The sequence below is a fragment of the Otolemur garnettii genome, unplaced genomic scaffold (genome assembly GCF_000181295.1).
Source record: "Otolemur garnettii isolate 467f Iridium unplaced genomic scaffold, OtoGar3 scaffold00002, whole genome shotgun sequence".
Taxonomy (NCBI): domain Eukaryota; kingdom Metazoa; phylum Chordata; class Mammalia; order Primates; family Galagidae; genus Otolemur; species Otolemur garnettii.
This window is the reverse complement of record NW_003852397.1, coordinates 5,202,059-5,213,786: the sequence shown is the minus strand read 5'-3', so window position 1 is coordinate 5,213,786 and position 11,728 is coordinate 5,202,059.

Genomic DNA, 11,728 nt, shown 5'->3' with positions numbered 1-11,728 from the left:
AAAAAAAAATTATTTAGGCATGGTCATGTGCACCTTTAGTCCCAGCTACTTGGGAGACTGAGAGAGGAGGACCACTTGAATCCAGGAGTTTCAGGCTATAGCAAGCTATGTTCATGCCATTGCATTCTAGCCTGGGTGACCGAGTTAGATCCTCTCTCTAAAATGGTGATAATAACAACACCAACACTTAACTTAACATTTAAATATGACTCTGTAAATAAGAACGGTGACCTCCTAGAAGATGAGGCTACCATAAATCCTTTATGAAACAACAAGGGATTTTTTAATTAAAAGAAAAAGAGGGAAGATAAGATAAGAAAGGAAAAAAAGAAAATAAGGAAGTGGTAAGAGACTGACTTTTAAGACACACATACATATTCTTTGGTTTGCATTTCTTCATTGCCCTGTGCAAGGTGCGAGATGATACAATATTTGGCCCTCCTTGAAGATGTGCTTCAAGTTTTATTTTAAAACACTATTTTCTAGAACAGTAGTTCTGAAAGTGTGAACTAGGGAATCCAGGGAGGGTGAAAGAATCCTAAAAACCCATTTTAGGAGTTTTTTAAGGTCAACATTCTTTTCATAACATTAACACACAATTTATCTTTTCCACAGTCTACATGATGTGTGATGATATCATTGCATTGAAAAAGGTTGTATGGTCCAAAAAGTTTAAGAAATTTAGACTCTCTTAGAGAATGTCTATTAACATATTAAAGTCTCTGAGAAGTTCTTCAGTAAAAAAAAGAACTATTTAATTTGGTTTCATACAACCTTGCAAATTTATTTGACCATAGAATTTAGTTTTGTTTGGTTCTGATTAGTTTAACTCCTGCTGCTACCATATTTTGGGAAATGTTCCCTCCAAAGTAGGATGTTAAGCCAGTATTCCCCTGACCAAGCTATGATTAGAGATCTCTCATCTGGACCTGAAGTGGAGAGTCAGAAAACAGGTATTGGTGCATTTATCTGTACAGTGTGGTGTCAGGAGCAGAGCCAGGCTGCCTGCTCAAATCCCAACTCTGTCACCTCCTCCCTGTGACTGTGGGAAGTTCTTGAACTTTCTTAACTTTTGTATACCTTATATACAGTAGAACCTCTGTAAGTTGACTACCCAATGGACTGTAACAAGCGGATCAACTCACCAGGTGATCACCATAAGGAACAAGGCCTACTGTATTGATGTATATATGTGGTGCATATCTGGTCTAGGAAATTTAGGTCACCTTCAAGAGGTGGTCAACGTAGGGAGGTGGTCAACTATGGAAGTCCTCCTCTTTGTGCGTGTGTTAGAATGGTGCCTTGCACATAGTAAATGCTATTTAAGAATTAGCTTTAAGGTCGGCAGCTAATGCTTAAATTAGCTTTAAGATTCATGCCTATAATCCTAGCACTCTGGGAGGCCAAAGTAGGAGGACCCCTTGAGGTCAGGAGTTTGACACCAGCCTGAGCAAAGCAAGATCCTGTCTCTACTAAAAATAGAAAAACTAGCTGGGTGTTGTGGCAGATGCCTGTAGTGTCACCTACTCAGAAGGCTGAGGTAAAAGGATCTGTTGAGCCCAAGAGTTTGAGGTTGCTGGGAGCTATGATGCCATAGCACTCTACCCAGGGTGAAAGAGTGAGACTCTGTCTCAAAAAAAAAAAAAGGAATTAGCTTCAATCTATTGTGGTACCAAACATGCTGATTTAGGTCAGGACTCAAACCTAGGTCACTAACTAGTGATAGGAACTGAGCTGGGTCTGCAGTCTACCATGGAATTCATGTCAAATTAGGAAGTGAGATGAGGCAGTCTCTGAAGGCCCTTCCTGAGTGCTGACCTTCCCTGATTACACACTTCCCTTGCAGAAGGTGGCACTGACCTGGGCTTCAACAGGAGGAAGGATAGAGGGAGGTGGAGGTGGCCCAAGAGCCCTCAGGGCCCATGTGACATCAACAAGGGATGAAGAGGTCACAAACAGGCTGGTTGGCCTTGAGAAGGGAGTTCATCTGCGTCAAGTTCCACCTCCCACTATTCACTTCTCACTTAACCAGGTGGGAAGGAGAAAGAAGGCGGGGTTTGCAATCCCCCCAGCACTGCACCACCACCTCCAGGGTACCACCACAAGTTGAACTGGCTGCTTGAAATGAAGGCCTGGAATAGGCTCTTCTAAAGGGCCCTCTCTGGAGGACACTCCCAACTCTACCCCCAGCCCCAGAGAAACCTTTTGGACACCTAAGCTTGGTAAGACGCAGCAGTGACTTGCTCCTGGAAAAATTCCTCCAACGTGGCTTCATCACAGTTGGGGACAAAGGCAATGCACAGGCTAAAAAAACTAAAATTGCTGTAGAAGAGAGTGCTTTGAATTGCTGGCAGCTGTGGGCCAAGGTAGAGAAGCCCCACATAACGCCGAGGAGACTAAATTGGGAGCATTTGAATGCTCGGTTTTACTTGTGCTTTAAAAAGCAAGTAGCGGCTGAGCTGCCAGATGTTGGAGAGCTCCGACACGTAGCTCACAGGCATGGCATCAGCAGCACTTCACAGGTGACCACACGTCAAAGGGAGATGATGACTTGCTTTCCTAAAACTACTTCTGTGGAGGAAGCCTGGTGTCTTTCGTGTTTCACTTTCGCTGAAGAAGTTAAATTTAGTGACACCAAAAAGAATCTTACTTAGCTTAGAGAAGATTGGCTCTCAGGCTTGTCAGCGAGGGAAGAATTTCTGAGAACTGTGGCTTTGGTAGAGCTCAGGTCCTTCTCGCCAAGCCTTTGAGCAGTCACTGAACTGCCCTCTCTCTAAGGCAGCATATCAGGGAGGACTTGCTTTCAGCTGCTAGTACCAAGTGACCACAGTGGCTTAAAGGAAGGTGTGTCTCTTTGTCATGTCATAAGAAATGCAAACATAGGTAATTACTGGCGTTGGTTTAGTGGCTCAAGAAAATCAGGGCTGAGTCTTGTGATTCTTCTAGTCTTTTCTTCATAGCCTCAATATGCCTGTTGCAGTTCCAGCCATCACATCATATTCCAAACAACAGGAAGCAGGAAGGATGGAATGGTTCCTGAGGCTTTCCTGGAAGTCCCACTTAGCAACTTCTGCCTCTATCTTCTGCAAGAGAAGCAAGGAAAGGTCTTTCCGGTGAATACATGCTAACTGCAGGAACACTGGGCCCTGTTATTAGGAAAGAAGGGAGGGGAGATCTCAGACAAGAAACTAGTGTTCTTTGCTTTCTGGAGAGGTGTTTAGACAAGAAGTTGCTGCCTGGACCAGTCCTTCTGGGTGAGCCGGCACCTAGGGGAGCCTCCATATAGTCAAGAAACCAACCTCCAGGCCTTTCCCTTCGAGGGGTGACCCTGGCTTCCATTCTGGGAGTGCCCCTATTTCTCCAGTCAGCTTGATTAGGGGAAGGGAGGATCCAGGGACATCTCTGAGAAGCAGCAGCTTCCTCCTTGACCCAAAGGCATTGCGTGCTCGGCAGCAGGTAGACAAAGGTGGCCAAGTACGTTGGTGGACGAGGTGCTCAACCATGGCTGTTGACGGGATGAGGAAGGGGATGAATGAAGAAAATACGCTTCTGAACCTTCAGAATCTTACAGTCTAGACGACAGAGATACCAAGTGTGCAAACTGGAAGTTAGAAAGCCTAAGAAGAAGTCAGGTCCTGGCACAGAGAAGGGGGTGGTCATCGCCACCAGGTTGCTCCCGAAGGTTTCAGAAAGGAGGGGGAGATGTGGAGTTTGCTGGATGCTAGGATGTGGGGTGTCACCTAGCAGCCATTAGGGCTCCTTATCTGGCAAGAGAAGCAGCCCGTGGCCTCCTGAAGACACCATGGGTCCCAAACAAAATGCCATCACAACATTTCCAGCCATGTAAAACAAATAAGTGGAATTTAACAAGATCCAGCAAAAACCGTGGAAGGGCACAGCACGTAAAAATGCCATAGTCAAGAACCCAAATACTAACTTCTGTTTCAGGAGGGGAAAAAAATCCTCTCACACTGATAATTGGAGGGGGACGAGTTGAAGAAAAGGGACCTTGCTTCTCTGGCTTTCTTCAGATTTAGGAGAGCAAAAGGCGAGCAGGACAACCGTGCTCTTTGGAGAAGTGACGTGGGGAGATATGGGAGGGGCTGTTTTTTTCCTTAAGTCTGTATGTTCCCAACTGTTACTTTATGCTTCCAGCCATTACCATATGTTCACAGATTTTAAAGTCACAATAAACGTCAGGGCGAGCAGCTGTGGAATATTTCACACCTTTGTTCATTTTCCAGCACCCCCCCCCCATCAGATCACATTGCTTAAATAATGACCCACCCTCCTGACCTGCACATCAAGGTCACTGCCCCTCTACATTGACAGCAATGAGAACGGCCAGTTTTACTCCTGTGGGAAGTTTGAAGAATTGCAAGCTGACGGCTGAGATTCGGATAGGTCATGACATCTTTAGCCTCTAAACCAGGGGTCCTCAAACTTTTTAAACAGGGGGCCAGTTCATTGTTCCTCAGACCGTTGGAGGGCCGGACTGCAGGCCCTGGCACGAGTTAGCTGCTAAGCAGGACAGGCAGCAGCGGCAAAAACACCCAGCGGGCGGGATAAATGTCCTAGGTGAGCTGCATGTGGCCCACGGGCCGTAGTTTAAGGACACCTGCTCTAAAGCTTGCTTTCACAATGATTACATATTTAAAATATGTCTTCTTCCTAATGGTATCTGTTAATTATGTAAATTCACACAAATACGCAAGAGCAAAGGCTGATTCTGTTCTGTCTGTGGTATTTTGTTTGCATTGTGAGGGACAGATAATGTGGGAGGAAGTTTTTGTAGTGACTATCTGGGTTCAAATCCTGGCTCTGTCACTCATTTGCTGTGTGAGTTGACAAATGTAAACTGATTAGGGCAGCTCTGGGAACAGATGCTAGTTATTATTAAATAACTAGCCGTGGATGTAATCATGTACTTGTTTACCTTTGTGGCTTAAGGGCTAATCCTTAAGGGTTAAATCCTGCAGAGATCTGCTATGTGTCTGCTCAGTTAAGCTCTGGGTCTTCTGCCTGCCTCCCTTCACTCTGCCACCTGCCCTTCCCATAACCAGAATCATCTATAGTGCACGGGGCCAGGTCTACTGGCCCGTCTGTGCTCAGTAGCAGAGGAGGATGGGGGAGAGGGTGAAGGATGGCATTGAATTGAGGGGGATAGAAGAAGAGCCCTCAATTTGGAGTTTTACTTTTTCTGCAGGGATAGTAGAGTTGCAGCCTTACAGAATTGCAGTCTATCTGAGGCATTCAATTGTTATCTGCTTGAAAAGCAGCTTGCTCTTGGAGAAAGAGACAGGCAGGCCCAGCCTATCCCCTCGTGACACCAAAGAGGCCAGCCCTGCTCTTGGGAGCCCTGCCCAGTGGTCTGGCCTTGGAGGAGCTGCCAGCTACATGGAGTGAGCTGGATCCTCTCCATATAATGAGATTGGCTCTAAAAGAACAAAGTTGCTCTCAACACCTGCTCACCTCACACAGCTTTGAAGGCCAAGAGGGGAATGGGAAATTGCAGACCACAGGCAATGAAAGAAAAAGAAGAAAAATCAGCAGCCATTAGTTCAGTATCTCCCTGCTGTCCTTTCATGGGGAGATCAGTGCAGGCCTCCCCATGCCCGTCCCAGGGCAGAGAGCTGGAAACCATGGAGAGGCCCAAAGGGCAGCAGGAGGGAGAGGACAAAGGAGTCTGGAAAAGCAGCCCCAGAAGAGTACTCTTCTTGTGCAAGCTAGCTGACAGGGGGCTCCAGGCCTTGTAGCCACTCCGAGCTACAGTACATTTTCTGAGAGAACAACATGGACCCCTGCTGCCAGGAGGCTTCAGGGCTCCCAAGGCACCACTGCTGGCCTAGCCCTATTCACTGGCAGGGCCCTCCAGCCTCATTTTGTCGGCCACACTGCACAGCAGTGGCCAGCTTCCTCAGGGCTCACATGACAACTTGTAGAAGGCCAGGAAGACAGGGATACCAGGCAAGGAGGCCCCCAATATCAAATCTTCCTCTTCCCAGAGTGTTGTAATCACACCACTAGATGTTGCCATGTGTTTACAGAAGGCACCTCTCCCAGTACCTGCCCAGCTCACACCCATACGGATGGACAAAGGATGGCCAAGCTTATCCCATGTGACCCCTGCCCACACTCCTGACTCACTAGACAAGATGTCCACACCCAGCCCAGGTTGAATCAGATGAATTAGAACTTGACACTAAAGTCTAGGCTCACAGCTTGAGTAGAGGGCATGTAATTGCAGGAGTCATGGGATGGCCTGGCTTGGTCCTGCAAGCCCTAACAACAGAGGCCTCTCTGGAGGAGGGAGAGAGAGATGACAGTGGGTGGATAAGCAGACAGAAGCCATATGGAGTGAGCTGTGTTCCCAGCTCTCCAGACCCGGCTCTGCATCCAGCCTCACCTCCTGCCATGGTTTCTGAAAGGTATCCCATCTCTTCTCAACTCAGGGCCTTCTTTTTACTTACTTATTTGGGTTTCTATTATGTTCATCCAGCAGAGCTGCTAGGACAGTGATTCACAGTTTACTAAACACTTATCTTGTTTGGGGAGAAGGCAAGGCAGGTGTCATCATCTGCATTTTATGGCCAAAGAAGCCCAAGTGATGACCCCTCAAGGTCTCCTAAGCAGGAAGGCGGGTCTTTGACCCAGACCCAACCATGACCTTCACCACACCACACCTCCTTGACACGGGTGATGTGTTCCAGGAAAAAGGACTCTGGTGCTAAGACATAATCACAAAGAAATGTGCTGCATTCCTAAGCACAATGGTGTACTCAAGGGGAAAATAGGAGCTTCAGCTTCATCTCCATCGCGCCACAGTCTTTATAAGTCTGACTTTGTAAACCAAGCGCACAGAGAAAGTGGAAGCGGGTGTGGGATTTGTGGTGAATTCTCCCCCTTAAAAAAGTATGTGCAGCCTGTAATATCACCGTATTAGCCTTTGTCACAGTTTACTTCTTTCTCCCTCCCCCAGGGCACCTGTGAACAATGGACACACGGGTTGCATTTTTCCTCCCCACCATTGCCCAGTCCTCACTCTGACAGTTTCCAACTGAAGTCAATTAACCAGGAACCTGAAACTCTCCTGCATGCATCCTGCATTCTCTCCTACACGTGCATTTGCTTGTGGATATCATTTTTTAAAAAACAGCTTTATTGAGAAATAAATTCAGATCCCATACAATTCATCCATTTAAAAATGTACAATCCATGATTTCTGGCATATTACATCATTTTAAAGTTGTTAAGTAACAAAGTTGGCCACCTTGATCATTTTTAATGGCATCAATTACATTCACAATGCTATGCAATCACTACTACTATCTATTTCAAATAGATAATCTTTTTTGTTTTTTTGAGATAGAGTCTTGTGTCAGCCTGGATAGAGTGCTATGGCATCATCATAACTCACAGCAACCTCAACTCCCGGGCACAAATGATCCTCCTGCCTCAGCCCTGAGTAGCTGGGATTAGAGGCTCCCACCACAACACCCGGCTAGTTTTTCTATTTTTAGTAGAGGTGGTGTCTCACTCTTGCTCAGGGTGGTCTCAAACTTCTGAGCTCAAACGATCATCCTGCTTCAGTCCCTGAGAATGGATTACAATTTTTTGGTCTCTCTCTCTTCCTCACCCCACCCCTGCCAAGGAGCAAGGGAAAGTCCGCCTGGCCTCCAGCCTTGACTTCCCTCAGTGTGCAAATCCCCACTGCAATGCTTGACACCCCTCGCTGGACCAACACACACCAAAAGTTAAAGGCAAGAATGTGACTTGATCGTGTGTGAATCTCTGCCTGCTCCCACGTGTCTAACGCAGAGAGAACACCCTGAACCCAGGATGTGTCCTGAGTGCCTGAAGGGGGCTGCTCAAGGACTGGGAACGTTTCCTCAGTCTGAGCTCTGGTATTTGCCACACGGGCTCAGTAACATCTACAGAGTGGGTGGGGGGCCCCGAAGTTCTCCCCTCCATTGCCTGGCCCGGATGCAGGCCCCTGCGCGTGGAACCTCTCCGGGCTGAATGTCAGGTTCTCTTCCTCCTCCTGTCCCTCGCTTGCCTTCTGACTGGTGCTGTGTGAGCTCAGCACATGGCTGAGGGGGGCAGGTGGGTGGCTCCCAAGCAGATGAGCACCGGATCCTTATTTCCGGGTTCTGGGAGGAGGAGGGCACCAGCTCCTGCTACAAATCTGCTCAGAGGGAAGACAGGGAGGAAGGGTGGATGGCTTTTCAGAGGGAAAAGCACAGCTCTCACTGGCCCCTCAGCGTTCTGCACAGACCTGACTTAGGAGCCTGTCTGGAAGGCTCCCAAGATGCCCTGTCTCCTCAGCCGCCAAAAGCCACCCTTTGGTGGTGTCATTACTGTCATTCACTGTGAATATGGACAATGAACAGCCAAGTCTGTGTGGGGATGTTTTGTGTCATTAAATGTACTAGCTCGACAGCTCTCCAAAGAGGGCTAACAGGTCCCAGTTGAAAATGTTTTTTCTCTAATCCTGAGTGACGGCATGCTATTGCTAGGTGCCTATTTTTCTGCCTTTCAAATGAAAAGTGACTAATGGGGCATATTTCATAACGCATCTGCAAACATGTAGTTATTCTTACACTTCGATGCCCTTTAAAATATTGTTATCTGCCAACACTTGGACTTTGGGCTGGTTTGCAAATCAGACATGGTAATGGAAAAAGGGAGAAGTTCTTTGCTCTTTAAAAATCATACTTATAGGCTCAGCACCTGTGGCTCAAGTGGCTAAGGCGTCAGCCTAAGGTGGCGGGGTCAAATCCAGCCCAGGCCTACCAAAACAACAATGATGGCTGCAACCAAAAAAAAAAAAAATAGCCGGGCATTGTGGCAGGCGCCTGTGGTCCCAGCTACTCAGAAGGCTGAGGCAGGAGACTCGCTTGAGCCCAGGAGTTGGAGGTTGCTGTGAGCTGTAATGCCACAGCACTCTACCCAGGGAGACAGCTGGAGGCTCCTGTCTCCAAAAAAAAAAAATCATACTTATAAGGTTAACGAGATTTACATTGTACATCAGGGAACAGGGGTTAGAATGCAAAACTTTATAATTGTAATACTGGGCAATATTAAAGATTTTTTCTGGTGTTTTTCCCTATACAAGATCAAAACTTTTTATCTACAATGAGGTTTAATTATATTAATTTTTTTTTTCATGAAAGCAAAATACATAGAATCCAACTTCAGGAACAAGACAGATGTTCTAAGTTGAATGTTTTTGATTGGCAGTGCCAAGAATAGGAGCAGTGTTTTTAAAACATGACTTTGCATTTTTAAAAAATTAAGTTACACCAAATGTTTAAATGAGTTATCAATTCAAGCCAGTAAAGTGGATACTTTTATTTTTCGAATTAAAAAGAAAATACCAGGAAAGCTGAATCTAATTTAAAAACTCACCATAAAAGGAAAAAATTTACAAACACACACTCAAATATACACATACACCCTTCACAGAATTATGAACAACAAACAGCCATCACATAATGGGATAGGATCTAGCAAATATTCAGATTATAGGGAACCTCCATCTTAGAGAATGCATCTATTTAGTATTGAAATAGAAACATAATTACATTTTTACTTGCTAAAGAATCGGATATCAGCAAAATATAGTCAACACTAAAACAATTCTGATGGTTAAGTTTTTAGTGATGACTCAAAGGCACTCACTTCAGGATCTTGTAGCATTGGAGAGCATTATTACAAACATGGAGTTATAACCCCCTTTACAGTCATGCACCACAGGGGCAGAATAACAGAGTTACAATCGACATTGATGGGATGTTGGATTCATCAAATTTAATAATAAATTTAAATAACAGAGTTCCAATTGATAGGATGTTGGATTCATCAAATTTAGATGTTCAAGCAGCCAGCACTCAGTGAATTCACCCAGTGTACCTAGGAGAGGACAGAGTCAAGGTCAGTCTTGCTCTCTACTGGGTGCCCTGTGGCATGATCCAGGGTACATGATATGGGTTGGATAGATGTTTGCTGAATATCCGGAATCAATGAACGAATAACAATGTTAAAGTGGAATTTTTCTGTTGTTCAAGAATTTCTTCTGATAACAAAAGCTGAGCTGGGTAATAAGTGGCCCCGTATTCTTTTTTTGGAGATAGGATCTTGTTCTATTACCCAAGCTGGAGTGCAGTGGCACATCATAGTTCACTGCAGCCTTCAGCTCCTGGGCTCAATTAATCCTCCCACCTTCGGAGTACCTGGCACTATAGGTGCCATGCCACCACATTCAGCTAAATTTTCTATTTTTTGTAGCGACAGGGCCTTGCTCTTTCTCGGGTTGGTCTTGGACTCCTGGCTTCAAGAATCTTCCCACCTGGGCCTCCCAAAGTGCTAGGATTCCCAGTGTGAGCCACCATGTCTGGCCAAGTGACCCATAATCTAAAGAAAGATTCATCTTACCATCCATCCAGGACTTGTTAACAGTTGGCCAAAACAACATTTAGATACAGATACAAATTCAAATCCAGATGTGGCTTTAAATTGATTATAAGGGATTTCTTGTAAGAAGTATTATGCATTTATTTTCCTTTTCCTCTGGTGGGGTGAGGTAGGCTGCTTTTGCTATCCTTGAGCCAAGTAATGGTGGCTTCAAGAGAGTGGGGAAATAAGCCGGGAAGAGAGTCTAAAATCCCCATTTCTGGTCAATGCTTACTAAGCAGTGGAGTCTTTAAGGTCTGCCCTGGCTGTCACCATCTTGAGGAACAAAAATCTCTTGGGCAGGACTTGTACTTCAGAGTTTGCTGGTATAGCATAGGAAATGTATTTCCATGGGCCATGTGGACTCTGAGGATGGTGGTTGAACTTGAGCTCTTAAACGTTCCCCAGCCAAGAGGCCTGCCTGCCAGGACAGGTGAACTGACAGTAGATGGCCATGTGGGGTGTCCCATTGGCACTGGAGGTAAAGAGGCATCATAAGAACCTGTCAGAGAGGGCCAGGAGCTGCAAGGCATAGAACTTGGAGGCACAGAACAAGGAACTCACTGAAGTGTCTACAAGAAAAAGAAGCCCCAGCTGAGTGTCTGTGTTTAGATGACACCAATGGCTAGATGATAGCCGCCACAGCTAAGGAAAGAGATACTTTGCCTCTTTCTCTTCCCTTCTCTGCACTTTCTGCCCTGCCTGGGGAACTGGAAGCAGCCAGTAAAGGGCACAGGACAAAGCAATAATAAAAGACAGACTGGGAGGTCTTTTCAAGCTTGGAGCGGGTCTGAGCTTGGGGGAAGGGAAAATAGCTTTAAAATATATATCGGACTGAGCTTTTTAAATACTCTAACATGAAGATTATTCATTAATATCTGAAAGGGACAGAATAGTTATGGAATCTGCCTGAGATGATGACCAGTGAAAGATCAATGGAATGGATTGGAAGGGCAGGGATGGGAGGGGAAGAAAGAAGCTACTATTTCCTAGTTCTACCCCATTCAGTCCAAACCCATCCGATATGTGTGATTCCATTCCATAAGTGAATAGAAGAATGAATGAATTTCTATATAATTTGATTGGCTACGGCCACCGGTCTGGTGCCCCCTGGCTATCCTACATACGACAGGAGTCCAGATGACTCCTCCACTCAGCTTCACGCAGAGGGTGGGATGAGGCTTCTCTACCAGCTTTGGAGGTGAGTCAGGGAAGGTTGACCTCAGGCCGCACCTGACTTCTCCCAGGTATGCTGCAGGTTGATCATTCACCACCA